Source organism: Camelus ferus, chromosome 5, assembly GCF_009834535.1.
Source record: "Camelus ferus isolate YT-003-E chromosome 5, BCGSAC_Cfer_1.0, whole genome shotgun sequence".
NCBI classification, from domain to species: Eukaryota; Metazoa; Chordata; class Mammalia; order Artiodactyla; family Camelidae; genus Camelus; species Camelus ferus.
This window is the reverse complement of record NC_045700.1, coordinates 24,360,269-24,366,268: the sequence shown is the minus strand read 5'-3', so window position 1 is coordinate 24,366,268 and position 6,000 is coordinate 24,360,269. Positions and strand designations below refer to the sequence as shown.

At 44.7% G+C, this 6,000-nt stretch overlaps 1 protein-coding gene across 3 annotated transcripts in view; it reads left to right on the top strand.

Moving 5' to 3' along the window:
• The first annotated feature begins 732 nt into the window (after window positions 1-732).
• Window positions 733-6,000, top strand: part of GTDC1 (glycosyltransferase like domain containing 1) — a 349,484-nt gene continuing 344,216 nt past the window's right edge. Inside the window, exon 1 of one of the 3 annotated variants that reach the window (XM_032479388.1) lies at window positions 733-867. The gene's annotated coding sequence lies outside the window, so the exon portion shown is untranslated. The remainder of the gene's footprint in view (window positions 868-6,000) is intronic. The other 2 variants (XM_032479392.1, XM_032479389.1) reach the window with 2 other exon arrangements.

Sequence of the window (6,000 nt, the reverse complement as noted above, 5' to 3'; positions counted from 1 at the left end):
TGGGAACTATGCAAGTCAAAGTTTTCTGTGTGATTTTAAACTACTCGAGTGACCCTCTTCGTGTAAATGGGGCCGCTAACATGCAACTGCTTAAGTCCCAAGGGCATTTGAAGTATTTGGAGTGGTGAGAACAGGAAGGAAGCGCAAAATGTAGGTGAAGGAACTCGTGAGCCTGTCAGGAGGGTTCTGAGGGGACCAGAGAGAGGGAAATTAGGCCTTGTCGCCAAGGAGCAGCCAAGGAGGTGCGAGCTGCTCAGCAGGTGGAGGTGGCAGGGAAAAAGCCGGTCGGTGCGGGACCCTGCGGCTCTCCAGCAGGCCAGGGAGGGGTAGGGAACGGGGAGAGAAGGACCGCCAGGACACTGAGGAGGAAGCCCAGGGTTACCCAGTGAGCAGCGAAGACCTTCCAGAAGGAAAAAGAAGGCGCCAATGCAAGTTTAGAACCAGATTAGGGGTTAGAGAAAGACTATAAAAAACCCTGAAGGGGCAGACTGGGATGCTGCCGAGAGACAGGGAAGGCCGTGCGCGGAGATGGGAAGCGAAGCGAGGCCCCCTGGGCAGTGGGCAGGTGAGGAGAGGCGCGGAGGCCGTGAGCCGAGGTGTTCCGGGTCTCACGGGCGGGAGCGGCCGCTGAGTCAGGCACCCGCAGTGTCCCGGCCACGCAGGGGGCGGAGCCTTGAGCCCGTGGGCGGGCCGAGGGCGGGGCCTGCGCCTGACGCGCCCCGAGGCCTCCGCGGCCGCGGGCCGGGCGGGGCGGCGGCGGCGGTGGCGGTGGCGGCCGCGGGGGAGGGGCACGGCGTCAGTGCGTCGCCGGCTGGGACGCGCCGGTGGCCAGGAGGGAGAGACTAGGAGGAGGAGGAGGAGGAGGAGGTGAGTAGGCTCTGGGCTGGGGAACCTCGCGGGCCGGCGGGGAGGCGGGGAGCGCAGCCCCTCCCCTCCCCTCCTCGGCGCCCGCCTCGCGGGGCCGCGCGGCTCGGAGTTCCCAGAGGGGCTGCGGCGGCGGCGGCGGCGGCGGCGGCGGCGCGGGGAGCTGGGGGGGAGGCGGAGCTGAGGGCCGCGCGGGCGGCGCGCTTCCCGGGCGCACGCGCTTCGCTGGCTGCGCCGCCGTCCGCTCCGCGCCCTGAGAGGCGCCCGGGCTGCTGCGTTTCAGTCTTCCTGCACGCCTGTCATTTTCTGACTTTGTTTTCTTGGGTTCTGCGCGTCATGCGGACCGGCTTCCCGCCGCTGCCGCCGCCTCATCGCGCGGCCGGCGAGGGTGGGTGGCGGCGCGTCGCCTTCTCGCTGGGAGGAGGGAGGCCGGTTCCCGGGCTGGCCCGAGGAGCAGAGGGGCCTTCTCGCCTACCACGAGATGGCCGGGCCGGTGGTCCCCCGTGACGCGCGCCCCCAGGCCTTCCTGGGGGGCCTCTTTGCGCCTGGCCCCTTTATCGCCCTCACTTTCCTGACCTCACCAGCCCCTCAGTCAGTCAGCTGACTAACGACCTCCCCCACCCCCAGCCTTCCTCTGCGCATCCAGCATAGGATTATTTTGACCGGGATCTAGGCATTCTGTATGTTCGGGCGGAAAGGTTCTCTGAATTTGTCCTGTAAATCCAGCCATGTACCCAACAGCGAAGTTGCAGTACTACATTAATTTAGCCTTTAGTTTCGAGGGAGGTCTTTTTTTTCCCTCCTCCTCTGGCAAAGACAACTTTTAGTCTTCTGAGAACTGTACTGCATTAGATTATCTTTGAGATAATTCTTGTTAGCGCCTGGAGGCAGTATGATGGGAGGTTCAAAGAGAAGGCTTTACACTTTTTTCCTCCACCTGTATCACAGTTTGAAGTGGAAAACGTGCGTTGACGGTGATTTTCCACACAGAATGCAGCCCCCGTGTGCCGTGGCTCACCCTGGTTATTGGGTGCCACGCCTGAAGTTGATTTTAAAGCTCACCAGAATGGTCAGGTAAAGGGGCTGCTGTAAAGAAATGCAGTATAATTCACTAGAGCCATTTTATTGGATTCTATTAACCTGTTTATCCCTAAGCTAAAGCATGGCAGGAGTTTCATGTAGGAACCCACATACCAAGTGCAATATTGAATTTTAATTAGTGTATTCCACATTTGATGTGGAATAGAGTCTCCTCGGGTCCCACTGCCTTTCATTATGTATTTTCTTTGGGATCTTGTGTTTCAGACTTGAAAACTGGATAGGTAAGATCTGAGCCATGATACTAAAATGAGGTAGGAAACTGAATTTTATAGCATTACCAGTTTGAGAAGTTAAGAAGGTTTCTTTATTTTTGTTACGAAACCGTGTTGACATTTTAATCTTATGGACTTCAGAAGCACAGAGTTTTTCTATTTGTAAGGAACTTCAGCAGTTTAATCCAGCCCCATTATTTTGCAGAGAAAATCCAAGTTTCTTGAAGAGATTTAACATGAACTGAATAGAAGTAGTTGACTTAACTAAACACTTAAGTAGATAATTCAGACCTCTTCAGTGGATATTTTTATACGAAATTTGTTTTGATTTTGATGTCGTAAAAGTTAATAATTACTTGGTTTTTTAAAATTTTCCCCTGTGTTTTGAGTATCTTCCTTAGTTTGTGAGGACTCATTAGATACAAATGAAACATTATATTTTGGGAATGTTTCCATTCTTTCATTAATTGAAACAGTACTTTGCAGTTTGTTTGAATTAAATAACTATTTTCACTTTAAGAATGTTTAGTCATATTGAGTTAGATAAGTCTATGTCAGTCCTAGGAGAATGGCGTTTCAAGGGTCTTAGAGTGATGGTGTATGGAGTCTTGATATTAATTAGGAAGGAAGGTCCTGTACTCATGTAGTAATTGAATTCCAGCATCCTCAGCATCCCTTTTCTTAGTGGTCCTCAAATGCAGAAGTCCTGAAGTCCTTTCTCCGGTGGGGAGAATTTTTTGCATCTCCCACCCCAGTGTTTACTTGCAGGCATTTAGTAGATCCTTTTTGGCTTGTGTACACTTTCCCTGGTAGGGGCTTCATGTAAGATGGACTGTGTCTTATTCATCTGTGTATGACTCATGTCAAGTGTAGTGGGTATTCTGTAAATGCTTGTGGTCTTGCTGGCCTTAATCAAACTTGAGAAGGTAGCAGAGTGCCTGGAAGTCATGAATCATGATATTATAAACTTGAAATAACTCATTTCCGTTTTTGTGTTGAATCAGATACTCTGTTAGGCTGAATTCCAATATTGAAAGAGATAGCAGGTATCAAATATTTTAGAAAAACTGAGGGAAGATCTTAATATTGAGAATTTTGTTCTTTAATATATATTATTAACTATGAAATTGGGAAAGGACAATATTATTTAAATTTTTTGATAGGACACTTAAGTTGATCTGAAATAATCCGAATTTTCCCCTGGAGCAAAGTTTGAAAACCATGAATAAAATGACCCTAATTAATAGTAGGCCACATTTTTTAGCCTTGGTTTCACTTTATAAGGATATATTTTTCAGTATGTAGATCTCTGTAAGCAACATGACTTTCAGACTTCAGACTACCTTGGCAAGCTGTCTTGAAATGATATTTTAGACAGTTTTTCGCTATGTTGTACATAGTGAAACAAACAAGAAAACAACAAAAACCCCACCCAAAATCAAAACAATGAAACAAACCCTGCTGTATTTTCTTTTTCTCCTGGGCTTCTCTTCTCTTTCTTCAATACATTATTATAGAGTATTTTATTTTATTTAAAAAAATAACTGAGGAAAATTTTCAAGCATTCCTTTTGGAAAGTACCACCTCTCCACTCTTTGAATGGCCTTGGCAAATAATGTTTGGGTAAATGCAGGGCTGTTTCCATAGTGTGATTCTTATTTGAGTATGTTGAGTTATATAAATAGTGGTCTTCACAGGGACACTCCATCTTTGGACTACATGCAATTTTTTTTTTCTACTGACACTATTACTGAATACAATTGTACAGTAGAGTAGGATGAGGATGGTGCTTAATTTATAGGGAGCAAGTTATTTCATATCTATCATTACTGGCTCCTATGTCAGTTTCATTCTGCCTGGTCTACCCACTCCCTGTTCTGTCTCTTCAACCCAGTCCTTGAATTGATGTTTAAGACTGAAAATACCTTAAGATCCCCATCTCCCTCAGGAGTTGGGATCTGTAATTGTTCTGGTTCCCTGAACATCCCTTGCTCTCAGAGGTATATTGTCTTACTGTATCCTTAGCATGTACTCAGTTTGACTATGAGATTCTCATTTTTAAAAATACTTTTACTCATCAAGAGTTTTGAAATATGTGGCGTAAACATTTTAGGGAAGTGTGTGTGAAGATCTAGAATATATCAGTATAGATTTAGATGGAGTTAGGGTATAGAATCCAACAACTGGTAAGAATTAGTGAGAATATCTAGTCCTTTTTTTCCACACTTGAAGAAGGTCACACTTAAGTCACTTAAATTTAAGATTATAATTTTGGGGGGTATTTATTTTTAAAAGTAACCAGAAAGCAATTCCACCATCTTGCCTTAGCATTAAATAATCCATAGAGTTGATACATTTCTTATGTTATTTCTTTTTGTATTCCAGATCCTTTGTAGACCTGGAACCTTGTCTTAAGCCTCTTAAAAACTCTGCTGCTTGGCCATCTCCGTCTCCTTGCCATCCCCTCTCTTCTCAGGGAGCGAGGACCTGGTCGTGTCCATGGTGGATGGTTGGCGTCCTACTTCCAGTGGGGCAGAACTTAAAGTCACGATAACTTTGCTGCTGCCTCCTGAACTCGCGCTCACTCTTAGATACTCAGGTCAGGCCAGCTGAGAGCTGGGCTCTTTGGCTGTTTTACTTTCAGCTTTCTTTTTCAGGGTCAGCTGTCAACTTTTCACTTGCATCTGACTCTAGGACACCCTGGATTATCCAGTCGTTACTTAGATCCCCTTTCTGACTACCCTGCTCTTGTTCTGCCTTCTTGGCCTAGTTACTAGGTGAATTTTATCCAATTTCAGTGGTAGCTAATTATTTTCAAGTGTTTGATTTTCTACCCATGTCTTAGTTTTGAGCTTGCTTTTGACCAAGTGCCTGTTACACTTTCCTGTAGTACATTTGTTCATTATCCTTCTTTCTAGACCGTGTACCGCGAGTGTTGGGACTGAATTTGTGCTGTTCCTGGCCGTGTGCTCAGCACTTAGTACGGTACCTGGCACATAGCAGGTGATAAATAAATGTTGATTAGGTATACGTTCACCCTAACAGTAAGTCTGTTATAAGTGTGGGAAATCAATGTTCATATAGAAATTTGTAGTTCATACAAGAGGTTCAGATATTTCATTGCCATCATTAGCACTAGGGAGTCTGTATTTTAACTTATAAGCATATCCGTATACAAAATGGCATCATTAGTCATCTGGCAGGTCATTTATTTAAGAAGAGAAGGTATATAATTTTCATCATGTATTGTTAGGTGTTTCATGTTTCTCTTTTTCTTGAGTTTGATTAATATGTATTATTATTTTATATTTCTTACAAATAGAAGTTTTATGGCACTATAAAGAAGTAAATTTAAAGGCCCTATTTTTGTTCATTAGTAATTATATACTAAAGAGTAAATTCTCATTAAAAGGCCCTTAAATGCCTGCTCATAAAAAGGAGAGACCTCTGATTTTGTTCTCCATACAATCCCAGTTATTGTATTGAGGCAAGTCGTGAAATCTTTAGTAGTCTGAACCTGTAATTTGGTTTCAGAACAGTAGTCATGTATTGAATACCCAAATTACCATGTCTTTAACAAGTAATGCAAACAGTGTATTAAAAAGGTAATGACCATAACTTTTATTGTAGAATTTCTTGTGCTAATTTTTAAAAGAGGACTTTTGAACTAAATTTCCCGTGAAGGCCAAAATCTCATACTTTTAATGATGGTGGAGTATATATGTGTAGAGAGGAGGGGGTGGTAATTTTTGTAGTGTTTTTAAGTGGACAGTTTACTAATTATGTTGAGGTAAACTCTTTACAACTCTAAGAGGAAAACTTC